The sequence below is a fragment of the Protopterus annectens genome, chromosome 2.part0, assembly GCF_019279795.1.
Source record: "Protopterus annectens isolate FY-2018-M chromosome 2.part0, PAN1.0, whole genome shotgun sequence".
Taxonomy (NCBI): Eukaryota; Metazoa; Chordata; order Ceratodontiformes; family Protopteridae; genus Protopterus; species Protopterus annectens.
The window spans coordinates 808951600-808974786 of NC_056728.1; positions in this window are offsets into that span (position 1 = coordinate 808951600).

The window sequence follows — 23187 nt, forward strand, 5'->3', positions numbered from 1 at the left end:
GGTATCTATCCAGCCATCCAGGTTCTAACTGAAGGATGAAAATGTGTCACACTGCTTAACATGCAGGGGCAGTTTATTCCTGAGATGTGAGAGGCAAAGCATAATGCATGCATCTGTCCATTGAATACTGTTTTTTCTGCTGGTGAAGGTTCAGGTCTCTGGATTTGGTGTTTGCTATGTCCTTAGACCTGTGGAGAGGAAGGACATCAAGGATAACAGGGTCACTAATGGTGCAGTAGGTGATACACAGATCACTCTTTGAGATTATATAAGATACTGTGGAAAGGAAGTGTGTTTCCTCTATCTCTTACTTCCAAGAATCTTCATGAATTAGGCCTCATACATACATGGAGTGCATGCTGGTCATGTAATTTTAACATACTAGGTTCAGCTAACTAGTGCATAAATACTCTATTAGTGAAATTATTCTGGACTTTATAATAAGATAAGCAACGTTTATCATATGTGTTCATTGTTAAGCTGTTATATCACAACAGTCATTTTATCTGTACAATGCAATTGGTTATCAATAAGGACTTAAAGCTGATGCTGAAACTTACAATGCTGAGTTATGAGGTTTCATTTGATCTGGCTAACAGAGTTACAAAATGAGTAATACTTCAACAAATTTGAATGTGTGTGAATAGCACAGATGTGGTGTAATCCATGCCATGGACAAGACTGAGAGGAAGAGGGCCAAATACTACAGACAATTACTACAGCCAGTTTTACATGTGGAGAGTTGTACATGTAAAACTAACAATACCTTTGAAATATATGGGCTACAACTGATGAAAAGGTCTGGGTGGCAAGGTTTACTGTGAAACTATGTGGTGGTTATTTAAATTTCTGACAGGGATGGTAATAGCTGTAGCTCAAGAAGATTTAGGAGAAGGCATCAAGAAATGTATAGAGCAGAAGAAATGTTATGGTGTAAAGATACGTCTATCCTAAAAAGTGATGGGTTGCAGACAGAGAAATCTAGTGTGGAAGCAGGAACATGTTAGGGTGGGTGTACTATGCCCCATCACTTTGCCAGGTGGTAGTGTTAAGGCTGAGAACAGCTCTCACCCTGTGGGGAGTGAATGCATTACTAGATCTCCAAGATGCTGATGGTTGGTAGTCTTTAGGAACCAAAGAATAAATAAATACACACAGGAAATTGGAGGAAATGACAAAGATCTTACCAAGTGAGGAGAATTACCTAGAAATTATTTTGTCCTACTGTCCCATACTAAGTTACTGGCATTATGGATAATGAGATTGAGGACATCGTTCCTTTTGCTGAGAAATGAATAAATGTTCAAACATTATTAATAAGTAAGTTATTGATAAACATATATGCATCAGAAGCATGGTGAAAGTTTGCAGACAGAAATTCCCATTTTATATTTGGATAATTAAACTTCTCTAATAAAATAATTTGTGACTTTATTATTAGTAGTATTTCTGATTAGAATTTCTGATAGTCAAAGTAACAGCAAATATTAACACTGGGATGTCTACAGCCTGCTAACTTCATTGAGTGAGGTTTTCATATTAACATTGCATAAATCATTGATCATTTTTTTATTATCCACAATACATAAAATTATCCCACTGTTGCAAGAATTTTGTACGAATACTGAGGTTCCCCTTTCAGTAGTCAAGGACTTGGTACAGGAATATATTTTTCTTTATCTCACCTGTTGCCAACTTCAGGCTTACTCATGCCAGTTCCATGATCCCAACTTTACCAACCCCATGTTGACTCCCTGGTGTCACCAAACTAAGACTGTTGCCCTCCCGGGATGGGTCCTGCACAGATAGTGCCACTTCTCAATGTGCAGCCTCTAAGATCAGCATTTATCAGTACTGTGAAGCATGATCAGTCAGGCTGGAAGATGTCATACTGCTGCCTGGTAAGGGAATTTTTTTGCCCATTAGGAAATATGGACTGGGCAACAGCTTGTATCCTTGCTATATGCCCAGAGGTGATTACACCATATCTGTCCTACATCATCAGCCAAATTCCATCTCTCTTTCTCTCTCTCTCTGTCTCTCAGCTCCAGCTTTCATAGAGCTACAATAGGGAGACACTCAACAAGGTACCACCCCTCCAGTAAAACTTGTCCCATTTTCCATTGTTACAAACATTTTCACGGAGAGAGACTGTACTACACTAAAACACAGCTCTCAAGCTTCTTCCTTGAAACACTAATTCTGACAATGTAGAACAAACAAGCAAAATGTGGAATGCTTACTGCTGACTTCAACTGGGATATTCACAGCATGATTGAAATGTGTTTCTTCATGCTTAAAAAGTGTTATTTTAATAAATTAATAAATACATATGATTTATTATTACAGAGATACTTATTGAAAACATTCCTAACCTTTTGGTGTGGAACAAAGTGATACATAGAATTTTAAGACTGAAAATGGGGAACTTTCCTCATAATTACATACATTTGAGTGATTATTCACCAGAAACATTTAAAGCTAACACCCTCCTCTAAAACTGATTGACTATATAGCAGAATAACATGCTCAACTGCATAATAAGTTCCAAGACAAATAAAAACTGCAGATATTAACTACAGATATTGGGATCTTCCTTATTGTGAATGTAAGTCTTCAAAATGTAATAGCAATGTCTAGCTTTGTACTGCCTTCCTCAATAGGTTGTCAGGAGCATCCTACCTTTCATTGAAAAGCACAATATTTAAGCACATTTTAATGATCTATAGAGACAGAATGGGATAACATTGAATAAAAATCAAACAAAAAAGGGATCAAGCCCCACCCCCATGTCTCCCACACCCCCTGCTATGTATATTCTATACCAACAATGGGGAAAAAGAAAATTCCCAATTCCCATTAAACAGTGACCTCCTACTAAGAAATGATAGCACTCTGTGATCATATGATACTTTGATCACTTTTGCCAGCATTTCACAAGTTCAATATTCCAAACTTCTGACCAAAGGAAGAGTTTACTAGTCAGACAATCTAACCAGACACATAGCTAGAGTGAGGCAAAGGGGGCAACATCCCTGGGGGCAGAGTGTTAGGGGGTGTGATCTACCAATCACAATCGCCATTTATTTAATGTATACTGGCTTATAAAAGACATTATTGTATTTGGGTCTAACTTGAGCAGTGCACCGCTCCCTGTGTGGTCCTAACTGTAATAACTCATTGCTATAGTTTAAAGTATTTCTTTTTTTTTAAACTAAAACCTGAGTTCTGAAATGCTCCAAGCAGAGTATAAAGTACACCGAATGCTTGCTACATTGTAGCAAACAGTTTGCAACAGTTTAAAATGTTTCTTTTTTTTCAGTAAAACCTGAGTAATGTACTGTTCCATGTAGAGTACAACAGTAGCAACTGCTTGCTACATTTTAGGGAACAGTTTGCTATAGTTTAAAACATAACTTAGCAAAAAAAAATATATATATACTATGTTCTTAGTGTGGGAAGAAGCCATTTCTCATTGTTCTTTGAATTTCTCTTGTCAAAGTGTAACAGTTTGCTGAATGGTATCCACCAGCTGATTGCACCTAGCTACAGTAATTTTAATTTGCTGGATATCAGAAGTGGTGGCCTGCATAAATTGAGCAACTGTATCCAGGGCCAATTTTATAGCCCTGATTTCTTCCTGCAGGTTTTGGTCTGAGTTTGCCATCTTGTTATCTGAAGTGATATCTAGTCTGGATGCTTTTCTTGCTCACTCTGTCAATTTACTGCTTAGATTTTGGGAGAAGGATCCAGAAAAACAAAACTCAGCAAATGTAAGTAATGTTCTCTTGATCACTCTTTCTATAATTGGAGTTCTAACCTGATTTCTTGTAAAACTACTGGAAGATCACCACTGAGCTCTCATTTAAGTCAACTGTACTGTACACTTGTTCATGCATAGGCCATATTTTTTGCAGGAGAGGTCTTATCCATTATAAAATATTTTCTAAGAAAAAAAGAGACGGAGACAGCTTTGGAATCCAGAACAAGCCTTTACTTGGTGCAAACACAAGCGCTTTCACAATTAAGCTTCTTCAGGTGTATACAAGCACTAAAAATACCACACCTTTATACTCATGTTACATCACCCAATTGATAGTCATGTGACTGGTCCCATCTATCATAATATATTTTATTTTATTTCATTCATAATAACTAAAACATATATAAAAATATATATAAATATATAATATATATAAATAAAAAAACATCAAGAAATATACATATATTGTGTTGTTAAAATATTATAAAACAAATATACTGTGTTGTGGACAGCAGGAGATAAATATATTACCTACGAAGTGGTCTCATCTTTAGTTTAGGTTTCAGTGGGATACACTCATTCAGGCCATGCCCTTCAGTGGCTCTAAGCTTTGTGATCCAGATTGCTTCCAGATTCTCTGTCTTATTGCGTATATCCCCTCGTCTCATGCTCTCATATAACAAAGCTATAACTCTGAATTTGAAAATGTGAGTGCTATCAAATTCCATCACATGTTTGGCTAATGCATTGTTCTTATTCACTTTCCTGATGCTATAGGTATGTTCCCTGATCCGATCTTTAAGATGTCTGTCTGTCTTCCCCACATAAAATTTTCTGCAGATCCTACAGTCTGCCAAGTAAACCACATGTTGACTGGTGCAGTTGGCTCCTGTATTAAAATAAAAGTCCTGCTTCAAATCAGGATGATAGAAACAAGGACTTTCATCTATATACGTGCACCAACTACAACTACCACATGGTCTGGTGCACCCATTACTAATATCTGTGTGTCTATCTTTGGGGTAGCAAAACCTCCTCTTTAGGGATCTGTCATTCCTGTAACTAAATTTAGGGACATTATCAACCAAACTGGCTATATCTTTGTCTGTTAGTAAAATCTGCCAGTTCTTCTTCACTATGTCAGTGTACCTATCTATATCAGTGGAATATTTCAAGGATAGTCTGGTTTTACTATTGTCGAGGGCTGTCTGTCTCTTGCCTATAGATCTAGTTCTACGTGAAAAATATGGTTTGGCTTGATCATCTCTCATGGCCATAACCCGAGGTATATGTGTCTGTATACTATTGTTACTATACCCCCTGTCACCTAAAAATGTCTTGACCCTATCCAATTCCACATTAAAATCATCATCCCTCACATTCAGTCGTGAGGCTCTCATGGCCTGGTTGGTAATCACATTTTTAAATATATGGGGTGGATGTGCACTACTCCTGTGTAATAGATGGTTAAAATGACAATCTTTCCTGTGCTGTCTTGTAAATATTACATCATTATTGCCTTTTACAATCTCTACATCTAAAAAATCCATATTAAATCTTGACATCCTATATGTAAAATTTAAATAATGTGTACTATTGTTGATGAAACTGACAAAACTAGCTAACTGTGACTCATCTCCTGCCCATAAAATAAAAACATCGTCCACAAATCTCCGATAAAAGGTAATCAAGTGGGCGAATGGGCCCTTAAACACAAACTCATCTTCCCATACTGCCATGACCGCATTGGCGTAGCTATTGGCACAAGAAGTGCCCATAGCTACGCCATTGCACTGTCTGTAGAATTGATCAATAAATAGGAACAAATTATGTTCCAAAACCAGTTCAAGCAATCGTAAGACCAGACTCACTAAATCAGGGCTATATCTAGCTGATGTTTCCATAAAACACTTGGTAGCTATGATACCCTCCATATTGGGGATCACAGTGAATAAAGAAACTACATCCAGTGTAACAAAAGTTACATTTGAATCATGAATTTCTAAAAACTCATACAAATCACTCAAAAAATGCTCTGTATCTCTAAGAACATGTTCATTTGTATCTAAAATTGGTCTCAGGTGCTTCTCAATGAAAATAGAGATTGGTTCTGTACACCAACCTCTACCTGAGACAATAGGTCTCATAGGAGGGTCAATAACAGATTTGTGTACTTTAGGGAGGCCTTGCAAAATAGGTACAACTGGATGACTGACCATAAAATAATTAAAAAGTTTCACATCAATTAAGTCACCATCAAGTAAATCATGTAAAACATTCCATACATCATTAATATGACAGGAAATTTGTTCAGTGTCTAGCTTCTCATAAAACAAGTCATTCATCAAACTTATTTGCATACTGGACACATATCTCTCTCTGTCCAGGATGACAATCAAGCCTCCCTTGTCAGCTGGTCTAATTATAATTTCTGTATTTCTCTCTAGTTCAGTTAAAGCATTTCTCTCAGAGATAGTCATGTTATGTCTCGTATTTCTATAAACATGTGTTGCATTCATTTCATAGATGTCACGTATACATATTTTTTCAAAAGCATTAATCAAAGTATTTGCATTAGGTATAAAAGTACTTGGTTTAGAAAACACATTGCATGTACCTTCAACAATTGCATTGTCTTTGTACAACATTTTTAAATTCAAAGCTCTAGCAAACATTTTAATGTCAAAAATGACCTCAGTATGATTAGAGCAACTCGTAGGTATGAAGGAAAGCCCCTTACCTAGAACAGACAGATGAAAATCATTCAAAACAAACGTTGACAAATTCAAAACTAGTCCTCTTGCTGTTCATGAAGGCTTTCTTGATGCTCATTTGGTTCCCTGGGATGTGCTCCCATTTCCTTTTTCCCCTCGTCACACTTCTCCCTCTCGAATGCTCTCGAGTCGTGTAATGGTCTGGTCTGACTGGAAGTGGGAAGTCTATATTGTGTCGATGAAAAAAGTCCTCGTTTATGGAGCCCGACTGTGCCCCTTGCCCATCTCGATGTATTTGCACTGTAGTAACAAAAGTCTTCTTTCTGGCACCCTGCTCCATGGATTGAGCAGCACAAACATTCGAATTCACTTTATGTATGTTGTTAGTATTATCTGTGTTATTCGTAGCTTCCGCATGAACTTGACGCAAAGATGGGGGTGTAGCTACATCCGCTGATCCTGTGGTGTTCACAGGAACTTCTTCCCCTGGTATATAGTCGTCTCTGGGCCAGGGGAAGATTTGACCTTTGCGAAAATCGTTCCGATCTCTGACGATTTTCGCTATTTTCCCTTTCTGTAACTTCATTTCATACAAAGAAAGAGAATTTAATATGTCTTCTAAGTGTTCATCAACAACTGTGATCGTGAATTCTTTACAAATCCTCTTATACATGTCCTCTATCTTCTCAATAGATGCAGTCATTTCACGTCCAGCTGCTGCAACTAATAAGCGCAAATAGCTGAAGCTGGATTGCAGGTTAATCTTCTGCCATTCTTTCAATAACACAGTGTCACCACTGTGAAATGAAGGCATTTTAAGCACTTGCAGTCCACGAGGTATGATTTGTTCATTAAGACATACCTCTAGATGGTATTTCTGGAACTGACTGCGCTTGAGTTTAAATAATTCTTTCTCTACAGCAAACAGCTGTGTTTTTAACGAAATAGCATCATAAGATATGCTGCTCATACTATCTGCTGTTGTGTCAGTACAATTAACTAGTGGATTTTCAGTTCTAGTAACACTAGTTAAATAACTGTTCAGTTTCTTGTTATTAACTTCATTCTGAGATATGAGAACAGGAATAGCAGTATCAAGAGAAACAATTTCTTCAGCTATCTCAGTGGGTTCTTCGGCAAAAAACCACAGTAAAATAATAAAAGAAAAAATTGCCAAAAGAAGACAACCCACCACTGCATCTCTGTAGAAAAGTGTAGGTAATCCAAGAAAAAAAGAGACGGAGACAGCTTTGGAATCCAGAACAGGCCTTTACTTGGTGCAAACACAAGCGCTTTCACAATTAAGCTTCTTCAGGTGTATACAAGCACTAAAAATAACACACCTTTATACTCATGTTACATCACCCAATTGATAGTCATGTGACTGGTCCCATCTATCATAATATATTTTATTTTATTTCATTCATAATAACTAAAACATATATAAAAAATATATGTAAATATATAATATATATAAATAAAAAACATCAAGAAATATACATATATTGTGTTGTTAAAATATTATAAAACAAATATACTGTGTTGTGGACAGCAGGAGATAAATATATTACCTACAAAGTGGTCTCATCTTTAGTTTAGGTTTCAGTGGGATACACTCATTCAGGCCATGCCCAATACAGGAGCTAGCTGCAACAGTCAACATGTGGTTTACTTGGCAGACAGTAGGATCTGCAGAAAATTTTATGTGGGGAAGACAGACAGACATCTTAAAGATCGGCTCAGGGAACATACCTATAACATCAGGAAAGGGAATAAGAATAATGCATTAGCCAAACATGTGATGGAATTTGATAGCACTCACATTTTCAAATTCAGAGTTATAGCTTTGTTATATGAGAGCATGAGACGAGGGGATATACGCAATAAGACAGAGAATCTGGAAGCAATCTGGATCACAAAGCTTAGAGCCACTGAAGGGCATGGCCTAAATGAGTGTATCCCACTGAAACCTAAACTAAAGATGAGACCACTTCGTAGGTAATATATTTATCTCCTGCTGTCCACAACACAGTATATTTGTTTTATAATATTTTAACAACACAATATATGTATATTTCTTGATGTTTTTTATTTATATATATTATATATTTACATATATTTTTTTATATATGTTTTAGTTATTATGAATGAAATAAAATAAAATATATTATGATAGATGGGACCAGTCACATGACTATCAATTGGGTGATGTAACATGAGTATAAAGGTGTGGTATTTTTAGTGCTTGTATACACCTGAAGAAGCTTAATTGTGAAAGCGCTTGTGTTTGCACCAAGTAAAGGCCTGTTCTGGATTCCAAAGCTGTCTCCGTCTCTTTTTTTCTTGGATTACCTACACTTTTCTACAGAGACGCAGTGGTGGGTTGTCTTCTTTTGGCAATTTTTTCTTTTATAAAATATTTTCTGGTGAAGCAGATGGTGATAGGTTTTAGGAAAGAAACTGCATAAAGTCTACAAATATTCATTTTCTGAACAAAGTTTTCAGAGCATTTTGTTCATGTTTGTCTTTTAGCATGTTTTGATGTGTCTAAGTCCTATTTTTGCAGTAATGGATTCATTTTCAAAAAGAATACTTATTGGAATTAAATACCAAGAGCTGGCGTCCACACTAGCAGGTTTTTCAGAATGTTTGCATAGCACTTTACAGAACAATATTCTATTTGTCTCAAATGTATATACATTGCAAAATATCATTGAAGAAAATTGCATAAAAATGTTTTGATTCCCTGAAGCCATAGCCTGCTTTAGGCACAGGCAAACTAGGCAGCTTCCTAGGGCTTTGCTTTAGCAGGGGCACTTTCCCGTATTTATTTGTTGATTTTTTCTTATAGTACAGAATTTTTTTTTTAATTTGTTGAATGAATACAGGAAAAACTGAAGAGTAAGACAAACTGTAAGAAAAAGGAAGAAAAATGTAATCTGGATGGTGTAGGTAGACCAGGATGGAGGCAACAAGTGGTGCAGTGAATGGGGCTGTGGAGCCCTTTTGCCTAGGGTACCAGGTGACCAAAAGCTGGTCCTGCCTGAAGTTCTCAAATCTAAGAGCTGTAGCACTCCTTGCAAGGTACAAACTGTAAGAACTGCTTGTGTTGCTAAAAATTAAAAGAAAATAAGATTTTTTTTTAATAAAATAAGACCTGAGAAAGGAAGAGGATCAGGGCTGGGCACAGAAGCAGGGCCTAGCTCCTGGGGAATGAGGGAGGCAATGTGTATCTGGCCAGCTGATTGGTGTGGCACTAGAAGGAGTGAAGTTATTTATTTATTTATTTTTTTGTACTTTCACTTGAAAAGCTGGAGGGAGTGCATGGATGTATAGATTTGGCACTATATCAGTTAGCTTCAGACTGATGGAGAAGTATCACAACACCTTTTGTTTTGAGAGAGACACACTGAGACAAAAGCACTTATTTTTTATGTTTCATTAAATAATATTTTATTCATAGGTTCATAGGTGTGTACTAGGCTAATGGCCCTGGAGCCTTTACAAGCCTAGCCCATAGAAGTGCCCTGGCATCATGCTACCCGACGATAGTTCCCATTATATCTATCAAGTAGAGCCACTGGAGTGATCCCCAGGGAAGACTTTCTATTTCCCATCCACTCATCAAGATTTCTCTTGAATAGGGCCAGTGAGGTGGTCTGTTTGACGTGTATGGGAAGTCTATTCCAGAGAATGGGCAGTCTCTGGGTTATAAACCTGTCTCTCCAGCATGTTCCAATTTCTTTGTTCCACAGTGGTTCCTTGATCATTTTTTACAGTTTGACGTTTTAAGAATTGTCTGTTGAAACAACTGGTAGATACTACTTTTCTGAGGCGGTAAAGTTATATACCATGGTAAACCAACCAGATAAGAAAAAAACTGTTCTAGTATGATGTGAAGTCTCAATATGCAGAGGAAAAGTAAATATCCTTTCCAGATACATTAATGGGGCATTTCTGATCTATGATTACTCAAGTATGGTACCATGTATCTACTGCTCTCTACCACAAGCCCATTAAACTACAGGGGCAAAGACTGGTAATGTTACATCTTAGCATGTCACTACAAGTGCTCAGCAAGTTACCTTGCTTTGCAGTACCCCAGAAGTCCACTTCTATGAACAAAAACATGCAAATTCAGACTGTTCTTTTTTTTTCTTCTTCTAAATCTTTTTTATTGAACATTTCTTTTTAAAAATTCAACAAATCAATAGATATAACAACATTTGAAACATAACTAACAATAGAAAATTCAGTCTATTGATTTGTTGTTAATAGTAGAGAAGTGAGAGGAAAGAAAATAAAGTAAAATAAAATTCACATCACAGTAATGCAGTGCAGTCATGTTTCATAGTGCTATCTCTACATGGTGCCTGCCTTTCTGAAGAGATAAAGCCATGATTGTTTGGTCATTTGATCATAGACATATAATATATCCTGTTATTTAGAAAAGGAAGTGATTAGTAACAGATTTGCCTCAGAATCTAAGACTTGTATATTGATAAAACTAATCACTTCTCTTTTTATGTAGTGAATGCAAGATGCAGCCCCTCCAACCAGCATAAATAAAGTGATCTCATCTTTCTTTACTTTCCAAAAATTAAGGTTCCAGTAGAAACACAATGCGCTTAGAGTAATTAAAAAAGGAAAATCATGCCTTCAGCCTTCTTTTTGTTTTATCTGATCCCAGAATTCTATTACTTCTATGAATTACTTACAGAATCAGAATTCCTCCGCAGCAGACATGACGCATACTGTTCAACAACAAATGACAATATTTTGCAATAGAAAAAAAATAATGATTCTGAGGCAATTCTCTGATAAAAGCATTGTGGTTAAATCCCTGTGTTAATAAACAGCTCATTTAAGTCTTTGATTATCTTTCTGCAGACTCTTCATTTCTAAGCATCAAGGATAGTAAATCAGTTAAAAATCTATTAATGTTTTACCATAAATATTTAATTACTGCAGTCTACAGACTGGCAAAGCCGTCTGTACCACTTTTTGTCTTTAATGACTTTTTTCCTGAAGGCTTATCTTACTTTCCAGAATTCAGTACCTTTTTTTTTTATAGCTAGCAGTCTTAAATGGACACACAAATGAACAACAAAGGATAAGCTTTTACTGGTTCACATTTTTGTCACTTATTGCTTATATCCATATTAATATTTTGTAAATAAAAGTAACATGGAAGCCTTTTTTTCAGTTTCAGAAATATAGTGTTATTTATGGTACTATTATTAAATCACGAATACTGCTGCAACTGTCTTCAAGCAAATGCATTTTAGATAGAATATAGGCTTACACAGAGATGAGTAGATTTTTTTCCTAAGAATGACAAAACTGCACAGTCTATGAACTGAATGCGGCATTAGCTTTTTTTTTTTCTTGGTGATAGTCTGCATTTATAGAACTGAATCATTAGTTAACATTATCATCTTCTTGAAAATTCAAAGAAAATATTGCTGTTAGTTCGTCAAAAATATTTACTTAGCAAAATGATAAGGAATCTAATGTGATCTGCTCTGAAAGGAAGTCTAACGAGTCAAGGGAAAGCAGAAAATAAGATAAGTGGGACCTCAGGCCATTGAATATAGATACACAGCAAATAATCCTAGGCATGCCGATTTGTGATTAGGCATGCCAATGCACCCAGTCTGGGGATAGGAAAGGTGAGGCACAAAAGCAGCAAGTCCTGCTTGAGACAGTTGTATGGTTGAGGAGTTTCTATGACAGCTTGAAGACAGCAACAGAGATGCAGATATTGCTGAGTACTGTCAGAGGCTTTAACAAAGTAAGCAACTCTTCATGCTGCTCCAGTTTTGATTACTCTAGTTTAGCTGTGCTAAACTTTAATTGCTGCAGTTTCATAGCTTAGAGAGCTGAGATGCAAATCCATTTGGCAAGGTATGTAACCATTCACATCAGAGCAGCAGTAGATTTAATAGTACGGCATGGCTCTGCAGGATAGTGCAAGCCATATAAACTATAATGTGATGGGTCCCATTTGTTTGATCAAAGTTTCAAAACTTTGAAAATCTTATGGCCAAGACCATATGATCAAAGTTTTGAAACTTCAAACACTTTCAATTGAGATCATTGTACAGCACGGAATGGGACATTTACCATTCTCCTCGTTGTAGTGCGATCTCAGAGTTGGTATATTTAAGTAGCAGGGGGTGTGGGGGGTGCAGGGGAGCTTGCCCTCCTCCAAAAATCTAAAGGTAAAGTTATCTTTTTAATTTGGGTGTTTATTTTGTTTTTTTGATGTTTCAAAACTTTGATCATATGGTCTTGGCATATGATTTTCAAAGCTTTGAAACTTCGATCAAACAAAGTAGACCCACTAATTTGCTTTTACAAACTAAATAACAATGCTAAATGAGTTTTAAATATAATAAATACATTATTGTCATATTACATTGCATTTTTGATTGCAGGAGACAATAAGGTTGTGTAACTTACCCATTTAAGGGTCTTAATAGTCTACCTCCCCACTATCCCTGAATTAACCTTTACACTCCATGTGCCCAGTGTCATCAGGAATACCTCTGTGGATTCACTGTTCACTAACCATTCCAGTAGTTCATTCCTTGAGACCACAACCATACCTCAGTTATCTAGCTAACTTCTTGGCTCTTCTGTCTCCTGCACAACAATTCCTTGGATTTGTGGCATTACTAACATAATTTGTTTGTCTTCTAGACAGCCCTTCCAACTGTCCATATTTTGGAAGAACATTCAAATTTTCAAGCTCAATTTAGGATGTCTCTGCTTTATAGGATTATAGGAAGTTACTAGGCTAAAGGCCTTAGAGCCTTTTTAAGCCTAGCCATTCATGCCCCAGTTTTCCCAATTATCAATGCCCACAGGCTGGAATGGCTTTGGTGTATGTCTGTGCCTTAGGACATCTACAAACTGCACCTATACATAAGGGCCACAGGTGAGAAGCAGGGGTGAATTTGCTATTTCACATTCATTGGCCCAAACTGCATTTAAATAGGCTTGGGGTAAAGCTCTCTTTCACATGAATGGGGAGTCTGCTTCTCAGAAGAAGTAATGTCTAAGACACATATCTGTCCCTCCAGCATGTTTTGTTTATGTCACAGATGAGGTTTAAATCTTTATATCAGGTAATTCTAATGCTGTTTGTTTTGTGATTGTGTAGCAGACCAATCAGGGTTGGATCACAGAATGCCATGTAGGTTAGGCATAGATTACCCCTCAGTAGTCTGTAGGAGACCATGTACAGGGACAGGGCTTTGTGGTGGTCTGCACAGGACATATTATTTAGACCATGTATTACTTTAGTGAGGAACCTTTGTGGTTGTTCCAGCTGTTGCAAAAGCTTGGTCATGTACATGCCGAAGGGTCCACTGTACTTTCTTATGTCTCTAATGAAGGCTGAATATTGTGGGACTCTGCTCTCTTTAAATCTAGATGCTATGCCCTTATTTATAAGCTGCACCACATAGAAGGATTTCTTCACTACCAAGGGCACATGTTGATCAAACTTCAAGTTGCTGTAAACCTGAGTTCCCAAGTCCTATACCACTGGTCTTCTCTTAGGGGAGTGTTATCAATGCTGCAATTTGCAGGAGTGGTCAACTTTCCAAAGGGTATAATTATGCATTTTTTACATTGAGTTTCACAAGATGGTTCTTTCATCAGTTATTTATCTGTGTCAGACCCTCCTGGAAGATAACTACATCTTTGAGGGATTCACTGATTGCACCCAACTTGCAGTCATCATCAAAACTGGTCAGAAAAAGGCTCTCTACATTTGCCTTGACTTCAGAGAAGTATATTCCAAACAGGAGAGATCCCATTACCCTGCCCTGTGGAATGCCACTAGTAACAGGCCTCTTGGCTGTGTCCTATCTCAGATTTATGCCTAAATCTGTGAGTTTCTCTATAATAACTGAGTGAGGTATTGTGTCAAATGCCTTTGTCAGGTCAAGGTAGGAGGTATGTACCATTTTACCTTTGTCCATGGCTCTAGTAACCTTAAAGAAATCCACCACGTATAGTAAGCATGATCTGACCTTGATGAAACCAAACTGGGATGGGTCCAGTGCTTGAAGATTTCCTACATCTTTTTGTATGAGGTCCATGATGATAATTGTTTCTATGGCCTTGCATATACGACTAGTCAAATGTATGGGTCTGTAAATTCTGGATGTGTCGATGGTCTGCCTTTGTGTAGAGGGATGATTGTTGAAGTCCTCTATTTCCTAAGGGCAAAGCCTGATTGGAGTGTGGGGATGAACAGAGATTCTAGTGGGTCTGAAATGTCATGTTTTAAGCTATATAGTGAACCTGCAAGCTACCCTAAAAACTATAGACCAATAACTTGCCTTCTGAAAACGTATAAACTCTACATGGGAAATGATGCTGACAGAGTTTATAGTCATTTAGAAGAAAACTCAATTATGGCAGTGGAACAAAAGGGCAATAAACGAAAGTCATATGGAACAAAGGATCATTTGTTGTTAAATAAAATCATACTGCAGAACTGCAAAAAGGGTAAGAATTTAAGTATGGCATGGATTGACTATAAAAAAGCATTTGATTGTATCCCACATTCATGGATAAAAGAGTGCTTAAAATGTAGAAGGTACACCTACACTGATCAACTACATTACAGTGACCATGAAACAGTGGCAGACCACTTTGCAATTAAACCATGATAAAGGACAGATTATTATCCCAGGGATATAAAAATTCAAGGGGAATATTCCAGGGTGACTCTTTGTTACTGTTGGTATTTTGTCTTGCCATTATCCCATTAAGCTGGTTACTTAACAGCTTAGGCCATGGCTACAATTTGGCTCCTAAAAAACAACAACGTGTAAACACTTCTCATCTTCTCTTTGTCGATGATTTAAAACTGTATAGCTCATTAGATGAGGAACTGAAAACACAGCTGCAGGTTGTCAAAACTTTTTCAGATGATATAAGAATGTAATTTAGTCTTGATAAATGTGAAAAAGCAACCTTTAAAGCAGGAAAACTGCAGCACAGGGAAAACATCAGTTTGGGACAAAAATGTGATATAAAAGAACTTGAGCAAGAGAGAGTGTAGAAATATTTGGGAATTGATGAAGGATCAACAATAAAACATGAACAAATGTGAATAAAACTTAGTGAGGAATACTTCAGAAGATTTAAATTAATTCTGAAAGCAACATTGACATCTAGGAGCAAAATCCAAGGTATAAACCAATTTGCTCTTCCTGTCCTAACTTATAGTTTTGGAATGATTGACTGGCCCCAAAACATGTTGGATAAATTAGACAGGAAAACAAGAAGGATGCTTCATGCTCACCAAATGATTTACAAAAATCAGTGCATCTCAATATTATATATTCCCCATGCCAAAGGAGGGATGGACCTCCATGAAAATGATTACATGTATAGATCTGCAATCATGAGACTCCACACATATCTGCTGACCTCACAAGACCCAAACATAGTGAAAGTTTTGAAATATGAGGAGAATAAATCTACGATGATTTCTCTCCTTAATCTAGCAGATGCATATTGGCATCAAGCAGGAATGGATATCAGACCAGAATTAGATAAAAATCAGGCAGAAACTGAATGTGCCAAAAAACAAAAGAAAGAATATAAGGTGAAGGACCAGATGAGAAGGCAAGAAAAGTGGAAAATGCATAAATATATCTGCAAGTATAGTAAACTTCAGGAAGAACCTTATGTTGATCAGGAAAGAATCCAGGAATGATTAAGGAGAGGTGAATTCAAACCAAGAGATGAAAGGTTAATATTGGTGGCCCAAATCAGTAGGCTATGTACTCGCTGGTTTACAAAGTCCATTGAACATGTGGGAGAAACAGACAAATGTAGGCTTTGTCCAAACTGGAAACAGTCGCACACCTCGTTGCTAGCTGTGACATACTAATGGCAGAAGGACTGTATACTGAAAGGAATAATAATGTGGCAAGATGGTTGCACTGGGAATTGTGCAAACATTATGCTACTGAAGTGGCTGAAGAACACTGGAAACATGAGCCACAAAGCATCATAGAAAATTATGAAGTTTACAGCGCATGGGATCACCCATTACCAACAGTTCAAAAGATAGATGCTTGAAAACTAGATATAGAGGTCCATGAAAAGAAGACAAAAGTAGCATTGATCATTGAAATTGCCACACCCAGTGACTAGAGGCACAAAGTCATACAATATCAGGATATGCAGGCAGAAACAAGACCAATGTGGAAGAACGATACCCAGACAATTCCAATAGTAATAGGAGCAATGGGTCTTATAAAAAATAATCTATAATCGTATTTAGATATGTTACCAATACATATAACTCCATACGAATTGCAGAAGGAGTCATTACTGGGCACATTGCGGGTGCTGCAAAGAGTACTTTTGACTGATATCAATGATTGAAACAATACTAATTTCATGAGCTTTAATCATCTTTGACTAGGAATGGGGTCCATTCCCATCATGGTATTAGAAACCCAAAAGATTTGGAGAAATTAAAAAAAGAGGCATTAATGGTCCAAATGGAAAGATGATAATTCAGCAAACAAAGGAGAGTAGTACTGCTAAAACTGAATTCATCCTCAAGTCTTGGTGAGTACCTTCACAAGGCAGACTCTGTTTTTCACAAAATCCCACCAAGACAACACTGATATATAGACTGTATTTTATATAGCTAATATCATGGACATAAGTAGCTCAAACATTAAAAACGACAGTTGGGTGTACAAGACCTAGGATAAAAAAGTGCCCAATCCTGGTAGATGCATTGGTGTCAGGACTGGAAAAATGACAGTGTAGAATCCTCAAAATCTGGAAACATTCCTACAATGGGGCTAGGCCAGGCCCAGGGGGAGGATGCCACCCTTTCTGTTGAAAGAAGTCACATTCCACAAAAATCACAAAAAAATAGCCATAAAGATAATAGAGTGGACTACTGAGGATAAGAAAGAAATTATGCATTGTTATTATTATGCAAAAAGCCCAGAATTTCCACACACAAGATATATAAAAAGATTAAGAGAGAAATTAGAGGAAAGAAAAAGACTTCCACAAGAAAAACTGCCAGAAGCCTCAATTAAAAATTTGTATTCATTAATACAACAGATTTGTGAAAAACATTATATAGACCAAGAAACTTTGATCTGTTTGAAAAAGAAGCATCTGAGGAAGTGTAAAAATATAAACAACAAAACCTAGAGATTTTTGAAAAGTATAAAAAAGAATGAAATTAGGAAAGAGAGAGATTTGATATAGTGCAATATTTATGCAAAGTCGAAAGCCAAATTAATCAATACAAAAAAGGCAGCCTCAAAGATATTCAAAGAGAAATATAGGCAAACCCAACCGGATATGGAAAATTTCACAATAAAGAAAATAATATCACAAAGAGGGAATGGAGAAAAGAAGATTAGTAAAGTACAAGTAAAAAAAATAGAAACTGTAGTTTTGTAGTGCCTGCAAAGTGAAGGATTTGGTGTAGAAGGTCTAACACAGGTTACATCACAGCATGATGGTACGAGTCCCCAAAGTAAGGAGAAACAGAAAGATCAGGAAACATCTGAAGAATAAATATGGACATGGGAAAGAAAAAGAGATTTAATATGGTGTAATATTTATGCAAATGAGAAAGCAAAACCAATCAATACAAAAAGAGCTGCACCAAAGATATTTGAAGAGAAATACAGGCAAAGGAATCCAGTAGTGGAAAACTTCACAATACAAAAAATAAGAAGACAAAGAGGAAAAGTAGAAGAGAAGATTAGTAATAGAGACGTTAAAGAAATAGAAACTGAGGTTATAGAGAAGCTGTAAAGTGAAGGATTCAGTGTAGAAAATCTAACTCAGAAAGCACCACAGCAGGATAGAGCAATAGACATCCAAGTTAAGGAGAAACCAGTTTAATGAGAAGCAACCGGTCAGTTGCCATATGAAGATATCTTGGAGCCTTCTACAGGAAACCAGTATAAACGTTCACTTGAAACTGGACAGCAAGGAAAGGAACAGAAAACTGGAAACTCTGATGTAGTCAGTGTTGAGGAGTGGTAGGCCAGTGAGTTCCCATATGACAAAGCAGCTGATAGCACAGGATGAAGTTGAAGAGATGTGCCACAGGAAGATGCTATAGAACTTTCTACAGAATGCCCGCAGAAAATGGAGAACAAAAATGTGTCCTCAGTTTAAAAGAAAATGAGCTAAGAGAAGAGTTGCTTGATTTAATAGAGAAAAATAGACATATTAAGATCAATGAAAAAAAGTAGACTGAAGAAGGTCAATAAAACCCAAAAAGCCAGAAGTTTGAGAAAACAAATGAATGCAGTAATTAGGACTGTCCATAGAGATCCATGCAATGTATCAGAAGTAAACAAGATATTTTACTGTGCAGCTAAATTAATAACAGATAAAATTCTACCACAAGAACACAAGGTAGTGAGGAAAAGGAAGGGGAGAAATTGAATGCCATCATAGAAGTATCGAATAGAGAAATCTATAAAGCAGTTAAGACAAGAAGCGTCACTTTTAGAGGAGTATAGAAGAGGGAACAGATCAACAAAAATACTCAGAGAAAGATAAACGTGATAAAAGCAATCAGCAATATTATAATAGATCAGGAGCTATCATGCACTATTGCAAATAATAAACTAAAAATATCAGCACAGGCAAAAAAACGTAGAAGATACACAGATAAATATAAAGGAAAAGTACAAAATAAGCAATTTATTGATGACCTCAAAAAGTCTTCTAGAGAATTGGGAAGCAAGGTAAAAGGAATTGAAAGACCACACAAAAAAGAAGAAATAGATACATTTTGGAGAAGGACTTATGAAGATCCTGTGGAATATAACAAAGATATTAAATGCATACAACAGGTAAAAGGAAGTATAAGAAGTTTAAAGGTACTGGATATGAAATGTGATGAAGAGACAGCCACAGATATTGAAACAAAGCTAAGAAAAGCCTCTAGTTGGAAAACGGGTCTATATTAGAACACCAAATGTTTAGGTGATCGAACACCTAAACATTGATCTTCTAATACTGAAAGCAAAAAACGGCGAACGGCCAATTTAATGCAGGGAAAGATTTCCCTTAGCCATTCACTGGAGTTTGCTATTTCCCTACTGCTGAGCAATCTCAGAGTTGGTATATTTAGTTAGGGGGGGGTGGGGGCACAGCCCCCCCATGTCGGGAGGTGTGGAGGGTGAAGCCCCCCACTTAATTTAGATGTAAAGTAATGTTTTTTGTGTTGTGGCCAAGGGATGTGTTTCCCTGGGACATTCGACATTGTGCGGTTTGATATTAGAAGATCGATGTTTAGGTTTTCGATCACCTAAACAGTCGGTCTTCTAATATAGACCCTTGGAAAACACCAGGTCCAGATGCAGTACCTAAGTTTTGGTTAAAAGTATTAACATCTTTGCCCGAAGATTCAGCCATGAGTAAAAGCTATTTATATGCATACTCCAACCAGACACCAACCTGGCTAATGACAGGAAAAACAATGCTCCTACTTAAGAGTGAACCTGCAAGCTACCGTAAAACTATAGACCATTAACTTGCCTTCCAACGACATATAAACTAAACACTGGAATTGATGCTGACAGAATTTATAGTCATTTAGAAGAAAACTCAATTATGACAGTAGAACAAAAGAAAGTCATATGTAACAATGGGTCATCTGTTGCTAAATAAAGTCATAATGGAGAACTGTAAAAAGAGAAAGAATCTAAGTATGACATGGATTGACTACAAAAAATCATTTGGTATTATCCCACATTCATGGATAAAAGAGTTTTTAAAAATGTATAAGATACATCCTACACTGATCACCTATATTACAGTGGCCATGAAGCAGTGGCAGACCACTTTGCAATTAAGCCATGATAAAGGACAAATTATCATTCCAGGAATAAAAATCCAAAGGGAGGTATTCCAGAGTGACTCCCTATTACATCTGCTAGTCTGTCCTGCCATTAACCTATTAAGCTGTCTACTTAACAGATTAGACCATGGCTATAATTTGGGCCCTAGGAAACAACAAAGTGTAAAGACTTCTCATCTTCTCTTTGTCGATGATTTAAAGTTCATCAGACAAGGAACTGAAAGCACAACTACAAGTAATCAAAGTTTTTTCGGATGACATAAGGATGTCATTTGGTCTTGATGAAATGTGCAAAACCAACCTTTAAAGCAGGAAAACTGCAGCACCAGGAACACATCAGTTTGGGGCAAGAATGTGATATAAAAGAACTTGAGCAAGAGAGTGTATACATACTTGGGAACTGATGAAGGATCAATAATAAAACATGAACAAATGTGAGTAGAATTTAGTAAGGAATATTTTAGAAGACTTAAATTAATCCTTAAAACAGAGTTGACATCTATGAACAAAATTCAAGCTATAAACCAGTTTGCTCTTCCTGTCCTAACTTACCCCAAAACGTGTCAGATAGATTAGATAGGAAAACAAGAAGGATGTTTCATGCTCACCAAATGATTTATAAAACTCAGTGCATACCAATATTATACATTCCCCATTCTGAAGGAGGTATGGGCCTCGCTGAAATTGATTACATGTATAGATTTGCCATCATGGGGCTGCACACATACCCGGTGACTGCACAGGACCCAAACTTAGTAAATGTTTTGAAACATAAGGAGATTAAATCTAAGATGACTTCCCTGCTTTGTCTAGCAGAAGCATATCAGTGTCAAGCAGAAAAAGAAATCAAACCAGAAGTAGATAAAAATCAGGCAGCAAAAGAATGTGCCAAAAAAAGCAAAAAAAAGAATATAAAGTGAAGGATCAGATGAGAAGTCATGGAATATAGAAAATACATGAATATTGTTGCAAGTATAGAAAACTTCTGGAAGAACCTCATGTTGATCAGGATCAAACACAGGAATAGTTAACGAGAGGTGAATTCAGACCAAAAGATGAAAGGTTAATATTAGCGGCCCAAGATAGTGGGCTAAGTACACATTGGTTTACAAAGTCCATTGAACATGTGGGAGAAACAGCCAGATGTAGGATTTGTAAAGCAGAACTGGAAACAGCAGCACACCTTGTTGCTGGTTGTGACATATTAATGGCAGAATGATTGTGTCACTCATCCCTCTCTAACATAGATGACAAGCAGGCGGGGTATTTCTTTTAGATCTTTAATACATATAAATACATCAGAATGGATAGCAGCATCATAATATACAAACTAACTAGTTAACAGACAGACTTTATATACATACATGCTTACATCTCAATGGCTTACTACAAAATGGCAATCAGGTTTGCATGTGCTCAGTACTTATACACTTGTGCAAGCCCTTGGATAGCTTCTTAAAGGTGCATACACACACATTGATCTATATATTGTATACTGAAAAGCACAATAATGAGGCAAGACTGTTGCACTGGGGACTGTGCAAACATTATGGTATTAAAGTGGCTGAAAAACACTTGAAACATGAACCACAAAGCATCATAGTAAATGATGAAGTCTACATCACATGGGATCACCCATTACTAATAGTTCAAAAGATAGATGTGAGAAAACCATATATAGTGGTCCATGAACTGAAGACAAAAGTAGCTTTGATCATTGAAATCGCTACACCCAGTGACTACAGTGTTTTGTGTACAGAGAGACACAAAGTGATAAAATATCAAGATTTGCAGGCAGAAATGAGAGCAATGTGGAAGAAAGATACCCAGACAGTTCAAATAGTAGTAGGAGCAATGAGTCTTATAAAAAAGAATCTACAATCATATTTAGATATGTTACCAATACCTGTAACTCTATACGAATTGCAAAAGGAGTCATTAGTGGGCACATTGCGGGTGCTATGTAGAGAACTTTTGGCTGACATCAAAGACTGAACAATACTAATTTCATGAGCTTTAATTGTACGTTAACTTAGGAATGAGGTCCATTCATGTCATGGCATTAGAAACACAAGAAATTTGGAGAAATTAAAAGAAAGAGGCATCTAGGGGGGAAAATATGATTGGGTATTTCCTGGGGCTGGACCTATGGGAGTTGGGTGGTGAAATTGGTGCTAAATATATCAGCCAGAAAATTTGTTATATTCCCCTGGTTCAGTATAGGAGGTTCCATTCACTATTAGTTCAGCACACTGTTGGGTGTTCCATTTAAGGTTGTGTACATAACTGAAAACTGCCTTATCCTTAGTCTGAGAGGCAATTTTTACTTTAATATTGGCTTTGGTGGGCTTGATTAGTCTCCTGTCTTACTTGTTGAGATGCTGAGACTGATGAGGCAATTGATTTGTCTTTTGGACATAGCCCTTCCTATTTTGGACAGGATTTTCTTTCTTTTGTTATACAACCTATTTATATTGGGGGTCAGTCAAGGGAGTATGTCCTTATTTTCAGGTCTGATTTATACTCTTTGTGCAAAGTTTTGAATCTCCCTCATCATATGTGATGTTTGAAGCTATCTAGTACATAGAAAACTACACTACATAATCAACATACTAGTGGCAACAAATATTTAAAGAAAGAGGACACACATCTTACATCTCCTTTTTTCTGAAGCAAAAATAAATAAATAACCCTATGTGGTAGAATTTTGCAATACTGTTCATTAAAGACTACAACTTTTACATTTTCTGTTTGATAATTTTGCTTATATTTTTCCATCATTTGTGGTGGTCTCTGTTTTTTAAACATTTGGT